The 13,521-nt window shown below is 39.2% G+C and overlaps 1 protein-coding gene across 5 annotated transcripts in view; it reads left to right on the top strand.

The window, feature by feature from the left end:
- The window catches only part of LOC122453037 (histone-arginine methyltransferase CARM1-like), a 251,398-nt gene that overhangs the window by 23,874 nt on the left and 214,003 nt on the right, over positions 1-13,521 (top strand). For all 5 annotated transcript variants that reach the window (XR_006272922.1, XR_006272924.1, XR_006272925.1 and 2 more), the window contains exon 2: positions 2,878-3,010. The gene's annotated coding sequence lies outside the window, so the exon portion shown is untranslated. The remainder of the gene's footprint in view (positions 1-2,877; positions 3,011-13,521) is intronic.

Raw genomic sequence — 13,521 nt, 5'->3', positions numbered from 1 at the left:
CAATGCAAGCAAATGGAGGAAAACAATAGAATGGGAAAGACTAGAGATCTTTTCAAGAAAATTAGAGATACAAAGGGAACATTTCATGCAAAGATGGGCACAATAAAGAACGGAAATGCTATGGACCTAACAGAAGCAGAAGATATTAAGAAGAGGTGGCAAGAATACACAGAAGAACTGTACAAGAAAGATCTTCACAACCCAGATAATTACGATGGTGTGATCACTCACCTAGAGCCAGACATCCTGGAATGCGAAGTCAAGTGTGCCTTAGGAAGAATCACTATGAACAAAGCTAGTGGAGGTGATGGAATTCCAGTTGAGTTATTTCAAATCCTGAAAGATGACGCTGTGAAAGTGCTGCACTTAATATGTCAGCAAATTTGGATAACTCAGCAGTGGCCACAGGACTGGAAAAAGTCAGTTTTCATTCCAATCCCAAAGAAAGGCAATGCTAAAGAATGTTCAAACTACCACACAATTGTACTTATCTCACATGCTAGTAAAGTAATGCTCAAAATTTTCCAAGCCAGGCTTCAACCGTATGTGAACTGTGAACTTCCAGATGTTCAAGCTGGTTTTAGAAAAGGCAGAGGAACCAGAGATCTGATTGCGAACATCCATTGGATCATCGAAAAAGCAAGAGAATACCGGAAAAACATCTGCTTTATTGATTAAGCCAAAGTCTTTGTGTAGATCACAACAAACTGGAAAATTCTTCAAGAGGTAGATATACCAGACCACCTGACCTGCCTCCTGAAAAATCTGTATGCAGGTCAAGAAGCAACAGTTAGAACTGGACATGGAACAACAGACTGGTTCCGAATAGGGAAAGGAGTACGTCAAGGTTATATATTGCTACCCTGGTGATTTAACTTACATGCAGAGTATATCATATGAAATGCCGGGCTAGATGAAGCACAAGCTGGAATCAAGATTGCCAGATGAAATATCAATAATCTCAGATACACAGATGACACCACTCTGATGACAGAAAGTGAAAAACTAAAGAGCCCCTTGGTGAAGGTGAAAGAGGAGAGTGAAAAAGCTGGTTTCAAAGTCAGCATTAAGAAAACTAAAATCATGGCATCTGGTCTGATTACTTCATGGCAAATAGATGGGGAAACAATGGAAACAGTGAGAGACTTTATTTTGGGGGGCTCCAAAATCACTGCAGATTTTGAGTGCAGCCATGAAATGAAAAGATGCTTGCTTCTTTTAGGAAAATCTATGACCAACCTAGACAGCATATTTAAAAGCAGAGACATTACTTTGCCAACAAAGGTCCGTCTAGTCAAGGCTATAGTTTTTCCAATAGTCATTTATGGATGTGAGAGTTGGACTATAAAGAAGGCTGAGTGCCAAAGAATTGATGCTTTTGAACTGTGGTGTTGGAGAAGACTCTTGAGAGTCCCTTGGACTGCAAGGAGATCCAACCAGTCAATCTTAAAGGAAATCAGTACTAAATATTCATTGGAAGGACTGATGCTGAAGCTGAAACTCCAATACTTTGGCCACCTGATGCGAAGAACTGACTCATTTGAAAAGACCCTGATGCTGGGAAAGATTGAAGGCAGGAGGAGCAGGAGACGACAGAGGATGAGATGGTTGGATGGCATCACCGACTTGATGGACATGAGTTTGAGTAAACTCTCGGAGTTCATGATGGACAGGGAAGCCTGGTGTGCTGCAGTCCTTGGGATCGCAAAGAGTCGGACGTGACTGAGAGACTGAACTGACGGAAATAACACAAAACTTTGTAATTCAAAAATATAACTGACAAACTGAGAGAAAATATTTACATCATGAATCACAAAGTGCTAATATCCTTAGTATATAAAGAAATCTTTAAAAATTAGACTAAAAACCAATAGAAAAATGTGCAAAATCCACGGACAATTTACAGAGAAAGATATAAAATGACACTTCAACATATAAAAAGTTTTTCAGCCTCACTTTAATGAGAAAAATGAAAAGTAAAGTGCTCTGAAATATGATTTCCTATATATCGGATTGGCAAGAATTAAAACAGAACAACCCTTTCTGTGTTTGAGGCTGTGAGAAAATAGGCACTCTTACCCACTGGTGATGGAAATGCAAATTGTTACCCTCCTTGTGGAAGGGAGTTTGGCACCTTCTTAACAAAACAAAACAAACTACATATGTTTTGGCGTTTGATCCAGCAACTTCACTTTTAGAAATTTACCCTGGAGGTACCCCTTTAACAATATGGAAGCACATATGTGAAATTTTTGTTGTTGCAGTAGAATTTGTAACTATATAATATTGGAAACAACCTAAATGCTGAAATATTGAGGAATGATTAAATAAGCTGTTAAATATATGTGATGGAGATTGTGCAGGTGTAAAACAAGAGAGGTTTATCTCTATGAGCTATTGTAGCATGACTTACAGAAGTGAAAAGGCAAAGTGAAAAAAGAGTATAATATGCTACCTTTTGTATAGGAAAGAAGGGAAAATAAGAAAATACATGCATCTGAAATTTATACACCAAAGAAGGAAAGGTACTTGAGAGATTAGTTATATTGGTTACCTGGAGGGAAAGACAGGGAATGGGAATGCAGTGGAAAGGGTAGAAATAATTGGGAAGAGAGGTTGAGACGTCTTAAAATGCATGGTATTGTATAGAACTATACTGATGTTTTATATATACAATTTGAATAAATAAGGTCAACAAACAAGGGGGAAAACTATAAATCAAAATACAGACAGAGAAATAAGCTGAACTGTATTTCAAATGAAAAACATAACCGCACTACAGTTCTCTGAGAAAGAGGAAAGGAGAAAACAGTAATTCTGTGATGTTTGAGCATTGTAAACTTAAAAAGTGCTTCGTTTACCCTCACTGTTGACTAGGGCCCAGGGATTGGAATCCTGGAATCCTGTGGCCGTAAGTTGCAGAACACTGGTGCCAGGAGAAGCTGAAGGTGACAAAGGATGGATTCAACCATAGACCCTGCAGAGGGCACACAGCCCTGCTGACACCTGGGTATGGGGCTTCTGGCCTCTGGAACTGTGGGGGGATATATTTGTATTGTTTTCAGCCACGTTGTTTGTGGTAATTTGTTCCAGCAGCCACAGAATTCTAACACACAAAGCATTCGGTTACATTCATGTTTTGAAGTGATGCGGATGTGGTTATTCAAAGCAGAAAACAAGTATCTGAGTAAGTCACTCAGTCTTCTGCCATTTTTCTCTAAGTAGACACAGTCAGTGCCTTCTTGCAGGAGTTTGTGCTGCCTTATCTCAGTGTAATTAGGGGCAGTCAAGTTATACTCTCTGAGACTGAGTAAAAATATAGCTCAATATTCCTCTGGACCTTGAAGTTAAATATAGGTCACTTAATGACCATGGCTAACCACAAAGAATTTGAAAGCTCAGAAATGTTTGCTCAGACAAGGATATATCATAATAATGATGATACTTTACTTTAAGATAGATACTTTAAAAAACACTGTGTGAGGAAAAAAATAAAACAACCTTTGGACACTTTTTAGTACAAAAAGCTCACTGAATAGCTAGAAATCATATGAGATAAATCTATCATTAACTTTCACATGAGACAGTATGACATATTGGAAAGACAGCTAGATTGAGAATCAGTTTAGTTATGTTAGATTTTTTGTGGTTCATTCCAAGAAGTTGGAAAAGAATAAACTGCTCCATTTATGGCTATGATGGGTTGGACGGGTGTCTCTTCTTCCAAGGAAAATAAGCCCTTAAGTTGCAGTTTTAAAATTTTTATTGACGTACAGTTGATTTACAATGTTGTGTTAGTTTCTGGTATACTGACAAGTGATTTAGTTATAGATAGATGGATAGATAAATAGATAGGCTCCCCTGGTGATTCATATGGAAAAGACTTTGCCTGTAAGGGACGGAAATATATGTTATATATATGTTTTATATATTCTTTTTTGTGTTCTTTTCCGTTATGGTTTATTATAGGATGTTGAATATAGTTCCCTGCACTGTACAATAAAACCTTGTTTTTTTAATCCATTTTATATTTAATAGTTTGCATCTGCTAGTCTCAGTCTCCCAATCCAACTTTCCTCTTCCCCCTTTATCCCCCTGGCATCCACAAGTCTGTTCTCTTCTCTGTGTCTGTTTTTGTTTTGTAGATAAGTTCATTTTTGTCATATTTTAGATTCCATGTATAAGTGATTTTGTATAGTGTTTATCTTTTTCTGACTCACTTCACTTAGTATACTAATCTCTAGATTCAAGATTCATCCATTGTTTCTGCATATGGCATTATTTCACAGTTTTTTTTTTTCCATTTATTTCACAGTTTTTGATGGCTAAGTAACATTCTTATATATGTCTGTGTATGTGTGTGTGTGTGTACAGTGTTTATATAAACATGTGTGTATATATATCTCAGTAGCAGTAATAATAGTTAAACTATTCCAATGCAGAGTAAGACATCTTTCACATTTATTATAGAAACATATTTATTGTTGATCCCCAAGATGATAAAGACTGTATAAAACTTTACTGGTTATAAAAATTTGTAACTAATCTGTTAGGACTATTGATGTAAAAAGCCTTAAATAAAAATACAGACTGCAACAGAATATTTTTAAAATACCCAGTAAAATTTCATTGTAAGAATATTGGAAAACTCATTAATTTATTATTTTAATAAAACTAGGGAGGCAAAAAATTGTATAATTTCTGGAGATGTGGTAGACGCTTCACTCCTCTAGATGCTCCTCCCTCGCATCCTCCTCTCCCTCTCCCACGCCTGGTCCTGCTCTGCACCCGTGGCCTAGGGCGTCGCTCCCAGGTTTCCCGCCCTCCACCATCTTCCTCCTAAGCGCCCATGCGGCTCATAGAGAAGAGCCGGTAAGTGGGTAAGGATTCCACCCGTCTGTGGCTCCCAGGGCTTCTAAACCGCTGTGCTAGTCTACTTCCAGGCTTTAGAAATGTACCAGTTTTGAGCTGATGTTTTTCCTGCTTTTAGGTTTATCACCTGTTTCTCTCCTAGTTTTCCAGTTTCTGTCTCCCATCTCTCCTCGGGGCGGGCGGCGGGGGTGGGGGTTTGAATTCAGTTTGCCTGGTTGCCTTGAAATCTCAAGGTTAGTCTGGGTTCTCCTTGGAGAAGTGGAACCAGTAGATATGGAAATACATACATACATACATACATATATATACACACACACATATGTATGTGTGTGTATATATATATATAAAGAGAGAGAGAGAATTGATTGTAAGAAATTGGCTTGTGCAATTAGGAAGGCTCAGAAGTCCCCTGATATGCTACCTACTAGCTGGAGACTCATGAAAGCCTGTGGTATAATTCAGCCCAATTCTGAAGGCCTAAAAACCAGGCATGCGGAAGGCAGAAGAACATCAGTATCTCAGCTCAAGGCATCGGGCAGAAAGGGTTGAATTCTTCCTTCCTCTGCCTTTTTGTTTTATTCAGAACCTCAGTGGGTTTGATAATCCCCATTCACATTGGAGAGGACAAATTGCTTTACTGATTTTACCAGTTTAAATGCATAATTTAAATTCATCATACATACCCAGAAATAATGTTTAGTCAAATATTTGGGTACCTCATGATTCAGTCAGGTTGACACATAAAAATAAATATAAAATTAGGGTTAGAGTGATGTTCTTTGGTGGCTTTCTATATTCTAAACTCAGGAATTTGTGGCTTATTCATATCCTTATGACTGGACACATAACTCTCCTATTAACAACCTCATATTGGGATAAACTAGACATATTAAGTTACATTAGTTGGAAGACTTTCTGTTTTTTTTCCTTCTGTGTTTAAAGAATCTCAGTATTTACTCTTGGTTACTCCCTAGTGGTAGCATTAAAACAAAACAAAACTGACAGTATTTATTAGTAAATTATCTGACCATATTTTAGGAATGAAAGAGAAGCTGTGACTAATAAGCCAGTACACAGAATAACAGAAACAAATCCTTTTGGAGACAAATACATGTTGCTCTGTTAAAGAAAGATGAAGAAATAATCACCAATTTTCTTAAACAGAATGCATTTCTGAGAATAGTTACCAACTTCAGATTTTCACCCCCGAGACTTTCTGAAGATAGCCAGGGCTTTCTTTTGTGTTGTCAGAGTTCCACCTCTAATGAATGTTGCGATTAGGAAGAAGAACAGAAAAACAGACCAAATAGATGCAAAATTAAATGCGTAGCTGGGAGAATGAAAAGTCCAGTCCTCTGAAATGGCACACAGCCATCCAGACTGTTGAAATTAATTGGGCATTTCCTTCACTTTTCATCTTGCATAGCTTCTGTTCTATAATTTGTTTCCCTTGCTTTCTGGTTTTTGTCATTTATTTATCTGTCTTGTTATTTTTGAAAAACTTTTACTCTGATTTTGGTTCCTGGCAGCTGCTGTTCTCATGGGTCCCTTTGGCCTCCGCTTTACCACTTACCTCAGCTCCTGTTTCTCCGAGAGGGTCTGAGATTGTCAAACCCTTGTGATTGTAAACGCCTCTGGTGTGTGTGCCTGCGGGCTGTCTCTTTGCTACCCCATGGACTATAGCATGCCAGGCCCTTCTGTCCATGGGATTCTCCAGGTAAGGATACTAGAGTGGGTTGCCATTTCCTTCTCCAGGGGATCTTTCTGACCCAGGGATCAAACCCACATCTCCCGTGTCTCCTGCATTGGCAGGCAGATTCTTTACTACTGAGCCACCTGGGAAGCCCCCTCTATTATGACCAACCCCCATTTCATGGCCAGTGTTTCAAATTAGATTATGTCCTCCACATTTCTGTGTACAATTTCATGTCTCTTTCAAGTTTTCTCTAATGTCTACCCAATAATATCTTATTCTGGGTTCATTTACCTTAATCCATTAGTCTCCAGGTCACACTTCCTCATCCGCTCAGCTTGATTTGTGTGTTAATGTGTCTGAATTACATATGTTTCTTTTAATGTTTTCCTCGTGTTCATGGGCTATCTCTGGTGAGCCATTAGTAGATTACTGTGGTATCTCCCTTTGTCCATTCTGTTTTCTCAGTAGATTGTAAATTTGGCATAGGCAAGGTGGAAACTTAGCCCATTTCTAAACTTCAGAACAAAGCTTAATTTCATGCATGTTGGGAGGATGCAATAAAAAAACCTTTTATGAGTCTGGTGCCTTCACTGTGAGCTGTAATTAATATATGCCCTTTAGTGGTTGTTTGGAAATGCTTGATCTAGATGTGCTTTGGATGACATAATGGGTTACTAAAAAAAAAACAACAAAAACTGCCCTTAGAGGTTTTGGAAGAGAATGCAGATAGCAAGCATCCATATTACCTGTTTTTCCTTATTATCTTTTGCACCATTTTTTTTTTGAGACTAAGAGAGCATTTCCATAATTAACCACTGCAGATTCTTTGATCATACACAAGTATCACTGACAATATAGGTGACCGATTCTTTTTTATTTTAACTAGAATAAACTAATTGTGACACTTGACAGACTTTCAAAGATACTGCCTCATCCTTCACTTTCCAATCTATTGGTTCAGGCAGACTGTCTTCTGAGTGGATAATATCTAATCAAACGTATGTACTATCTCTGTTTTACTTTTCATGTGTCTTCCCATGGAAGAAAGGAGGAGATAGGCTTCTCCCAGGCCTCTTTTCTAAGGGGACTACTAACCCATTTATGAGGACTCCACACTCATGACCCCAAGCACCTCCCAAAGGCTTCACCTCCTAATAACATTATATTGGAGGTTAGGATTCCAGCATGTGAAATTTTGCTGGGGACACGAACATTTCACAAAAGGCAGTTATTACATTTTGTAATAATTAGTTATTGGGTTATATGAAATCTTTGGCCCTCTGTAACACTCTAAACTTCAGATACCTTCGAAGAAAATTTGCCTTACAAATTAGTTTTGGTTAGCAAATACTAGATCCATTTTTGTTGCACAGTCTGATTTTTAAAATCTTGGGGTTTTGTTTCTCTCAATCACGTAATACCAATTTATACTTTTCGAAAGTTTGCTGTGTGAATTAAAAACAGTGTTATTTAGCGAAGTCAATTATTTGATTACCTCCCTGTGCTAGTCGCAGCCTGGCATTTAATCTGGCTGAGGCCCACAGACCGCAATTTGAACAATCAGGGTAGTTTTCTGTAATTGCAATAAATCATATCATTAACCATGACAGACTTTTCCTCCCACGGATTTTTTTTTTCGGCAACAGTTAACTCCTGAACCCCTCAAGAAAGCCAGATTTCACTGTAGTCAAGTGAATTTCATAGTCAGCTGGCGGAATGTAAAGACGGAGCCTGTGTTGGAAAAACACTGATGTCCCGAGAGCGGAGCCTGAAGAGGTCACTCTAACTTTGAGAGATGGAAGGCTAGACGAATGTGCTGCACACAGAGGCCATCTGAAGGATGATTTGTGAAAGGATGGTCTGCTGCAAGGCTGTTTAATTTTCTCACAGGGAAACAGATGGAGATCAAGATGTGAGGCATACTTACATTGTTACATTTTGGTCATTTATATAAAATACACCTGCCACTGTATTGAGGCTTCCTGGGATAAAAAATATGAAAAGAGAAAATATTTTAAAAGGAACATTTATTGCCACCTTGTGTAAGCTCATTTTACAGTATGTTCCTTTTGAATAAGAACTTGAAAAATGGACGGTTCAAGGCTCCACCATCTTAGAAACTTTTGCCTTCACGTTCGCCCTGTCCAGTCAGTGCCTGATACGTAGCCACGCTTTGTTGTTTGTGATGTCCCGCGATATACCTTTCTTTGTTATCCGGTTGGTTTTCAAACTGTTGGCTCTGGCCATGGAAGATGAGAAGTTTAGACCATTTTCACTCAAACATTACTCATTTCGTTAAGCACATATCTCTCCGCATTATTGATGTTTTGACCATTTATTTCTTGTTCTGTATCTCTGTCTCCTTTGCTTTGTCTGTAAGTTCAATAAATAGAGTAATATGAATATCTACATTGTACTTAAAACAGTACCAGGTACTAGCTAGGACTTAACATAGAGAAAGCAATATAAGTCTATATATCTAAACTGTTATTAACCAAGGAATAATGTGCCAGTGGCAAAGACATTGCTTTCTTTGATTTCTTTTGGGATTTTTTTTTTCTACCTTTAAGTCATTTTTGACTGACGTTATGTGCTGTGTTAGGTACACAGGAGGTGAATTTTTTGAGTCTTGAATAACCCAAACTGTCATCATTTTGCCAAATTAATTTCTGTCTACTGGCTGAACAGTTCGGTTTTAAGATTGTTTTCCCTCAGACATTTGAATGTATTTCCATGTAGTCATCTGGTGTTCAGTGTTGTTTTGAGACATTTGTTCTCAGTATGATCTAGTGTTTTATAGATAATCCATTTTTCCCCTCTCCAGTGGGAAAAGCTAGTTTTATTCTTCTATCTATACTTGGTGTTCTGAAATTTCACAAAAAATGAATCTGAATCTTAGAAATTTAAAAAATTTATCCTCCTCGGTAATTGGTGGGCTTTGACTTTTTAAATATATATATATATATATGTTTGTTTGTTTATTTCTTTGGCTGCACTGGGTCTTAGTTGCAGCATGAGAACTCTTAGTTGCAACATATGGGATCTAGTTCCTTGACCAGAAATTGAACCCGGGCCCCTTGCATTGGGATTGTGGAATCACAGGCACTGGACCACCAGGCAAGCCACTCACTCATTCAGATCATCACTGCCTTCCGTTTCAAAATTCTTTCTTATTTTTCATTCCTCAGCTATAGTAGCTTGTCTTTGTCCTTGTTTTATAGACCAATATTCTTTTGCCTGTTAACTTTTCAAAAACTCTTCTGAACACAGAAGAATATTAAAAAGTGGGTATGGTGGATACGTAATACCCTCCAGCTAGATTCAACCATTGCTAACATTAGATGCAATATCCTTTGTAATATGTCTGTGGATAGTGAACCTTCCAAAATACCCTCTCCTATCAACTAAATTATTTCTGGTTCTTCTGGTGTCAGTTGTTCCTGATTATTTCTCTTGGTTATTCTCTTCTGTGGCATTGATTTTCCTTGGTTGTATATATTTATATTAGTTGCTTACATTATTTTATGCACTTTTAAAGACTGGATTGATTAGTGCATAGGATTGGTGGGTATTATGCAATTATGTATTGATTATTCTACAAGCTGGTATAAGTTTATACAGACATGCATTTTTGAGCGTTTACTTCCGCAACATACTTTGCTCTTCAGTGAGATGCCTAGTAGTATGCTCTGCATAAGAGGGCAGGGCATATTGGTTGGCAGGCTTCATTTTATGGTGTGGATGTAAAGCAGACAGTCAGCCCAGGGAACCTTTGTTCCAGCTGACAAAAGTATAGATGACGCTGGGGCTACAGTGTATGTGTTACTGGGCAGAGTGATCCTCCTTATTTTTCCTCTTGCACATCTATTGTGTGGTTTCAGAGTTATCTTCCGCTGTGTTTGCTTGTCTGCTAGATCTATATTCAGGGCCATTGTTGAGTTAGAAGAAGGTACTTCCTCTGCACAGATACAAAAGATATGATTAACAAGAGTGTGGCCTGGATTTCAGCTCCATATAGTGAAGGGAACTAGATGGAAGGCTATGACAGCTTTTCTAGTGCCCACCCCAATTCCTAGTTACATATAATTTCTACATTGCTACCAGTTAGATTTTTCCAATACTCACAAACATAGCATCTTCACTTGTCCAGCAAGAGAGGGAGATGTGAGTGTGAGGCTTCCATCCTGAGTAAAATTATATTAATAGATGCTGGGAAGTCATGAGAGAGAGCTACTGGAATGTTAGGAGAAGGGAAGCCTAAAAGAGAGATGAAAATGCCCGGATGGAAGTAAGAGGTGTGAGGGTAAAACTCAGAAAGGGCACAGGGTTAGCAGCAGTGCTGGGAGCGTCACCTTCGTGGAGGTGATCCTTGAAGCCAGGAGAGTGGCAGAAACTCGATGGATCGAGTGCAGAGAGCCTTTCCAAACACGTCGAGGGTGGGAAAGGCAAGAATTGGTGATACTGAGAAAAAACATCTTAGGCATGGGAAAACAGTCTGCCATTTTATATCATATTGATCCTACATTTACAGTTATTGTTTGCTCACTGAACATTAGAAAAAGAACTACTACTGTCCATGGCATCTGGCTTCCTCCAGAATCTGACCACCACTTAGCCGCTTCCTGTCCCCCAACTCCCGGCTTTCCTGGGCACTCCTACATCTCCAAACCCTGTTGTGTATTCTCATATGTGTCTAACTTTGAACATAGTATTTCATGTAATTCTTTTCCATCAACCTGAAAAACTCACTTGTCTCCTCCCAGACTTTGCCGCTGAAACCATTCCCAACTGTAGCCCATGTGGACTTGATTTGTTCCTCCTTTGTCTTCCCTTTTTAAACCTTGAGTTGTATTGCATTTGTTTAATTAGCCATAGCAGAATTGTTTCCTTTAAAAACTGTCCTCGTCATGCCGCCCACATTCCTTGATACTCAACAGAGACGTGCTTAGTGATCGCCAGCTAAGTGGATAAATGAGGTCCATGCCACACTCTTTCTGGCCCTTCAATCTCTGACACATCTGCCTCCTTTTAGCCCTCTTTTATAGATACACAGATTTCATTCTTCAGATTCAGAAGAACCCATCTGAAAGACTAACTTGCTCAGAGGCTACAATAGCAAGGAGTCTGTGTATTCCTCTATACATCCATTCAGTACACAGAACTGGATACTGACAGAAATACTGTGCCGGGGTCCAGCCTCGGCAGGATCCAGGGGGTACCCTCAGGATGAACGGCATCGGCGAGAGAGAGAAGACACGTGAGACCAGCCTTGATAGGGCCAAGTCTGCGAGGGAGAGAGAAAGAGAGAGAGAGAGAGAGTGACCAGACGGGGGGTGCAGAGTCTGGCAGGGTCTGGCAATGCTTTATTTTTTACCGTAGCTTTTATACCCTAAGTTAGTACATTTCTAAGGGGAAGATAGTTTAACATTACATCAGCTTGTTCTTCACAAAACCAGGGTGTTTTCTGCATACTTCTTTGTTTATGAGGGTCTTGTACATTATCTTCTGGCCTTGGGGCCTATTAACATTTTATGCAAGTCAGGTGAATGTAAACCTATTTTCTGTTTCTCTGGTTACCTTAACTGAAAGGTAGCAATCTCATAGGGCAACAGTATAGAGTAGAAGTATAATCTTGTTAACACAAAAATTAATCCTTCTGCAGAAGTTGTCAGTTGTGTTTATCTAAGAAGTTTACCCCAGACTGACTCTGGGACTTTGGTGAGGCAGCCTCTGCCTAGCACTCCTGGCTGACAATTAACAACCATCTCATTGTCACCACACTAGGGCTAAGCTCTTATTTCTCTAGATCCTTAACTATATTAACAATGGTTTCTATAACACAACCTTAGCCCATTAAAAGCAAAAACACAGCAAGCAAAACACAGCAAGCAAATGTTAACCCAATAGCTACTTTTAGAATAATTTTTCTTGTGTTTTCCAATAGGGCTTCCTCACCCCCCGAAGGGCTCTATGTCTTTTAGGGCCTTTATATGATCAGGTTCTTTATGTTATTTTATGATTAAGGTATTATAAGCAATCATGCATATTAGTACCAAGGGCATAAATGCATTTGCCAAACAAACTAAAATACCAGCAAAGAAGTTTAAATTAAAACACTCCTTTCACCCTGGATAATCTCATAAAATACTACCACCTGGGAAACTTATTGATTAAAATTCTAAATTGATTCTTATTTGGGAAGAGATTGGGGAAGGCCTTCTGCCTGTGTCACAGAAATTAGGGGGTAGTCTACTGAGGCAGGCATCAGAAAGACAGATACCATCTTTAAGGTTAGCGCCGGGGGCAACTTTTCGAAATCCCTGAAAACCTGATCTGCCTTGCCTGTCAGGCTTTCTCCTCGTGACCTTGTCATGGGTGGGATCTCGTGAGCTGGGCTTTTCAAAACCCCTGAAAACCTGATCCGCCTTGCCTGTCAGGTTTTCTCCCTCATGACCTTGTCATGGGTAGGGTCTCGTGTGTTGGCTCCCAGCAATACTGGAGATAAACAAAGGCAGACCCAATTCCCAATCTTTGATGTCAGTGGAAGACACTGATGTCAATCACTTGATTACACAGGCAAGTATAATCTTGTTCTCCAAAGAAGAACAATGCTAGGAGAACCTCTGATAGTGCAGTAGGTAGTTAGGGAGGTCACAGAAAGTCTGCTTCTGGGAAAGTGACGCATGAGCTGATATTGAAAAGGAAGAGAGGGGAGAATGATCCAGCAAGAGTGAGCAGGATGTGCAAAGACCCTGTGACTGGCACAGGGGACAGAATGCACTAAAGGGGCCAGTGTGGCCAGTAGTGAGGATCCAAAGTGAGCATATTGAAGAAGTTGGAAAGCAGTAGGCATCCACACGTGTTGTGTCCTCTGGGCCAGGCTAAGTAACTTTTAACTCTTTTTTTTTTTTTTGGTTGGACTAAGGTCTTTGTTGATGCATGTGGGCTCTCTA

The sequence above is a fragment of the Cervus canadensis genome, chromosome 14, assembly GCF_019320065.1.
Source record: "Cervus canadensis isolate Bull #8, Minnesota chromosome 14, ASM1932006v1, whole genome shotgun sequence".
In the NCBI taxonomy this organism is placed as follows: Eukaryota; Metazoa; Chordata; class Mammalia; order Artiodactyla; family Cervidae; genus Cervus; species Cervus canadensis.
The sequence above is the reverse complement of the archived record's forward strand: the minus strand, read 5'-3'. Positions and strand labels throughout refer to the sequence as shown.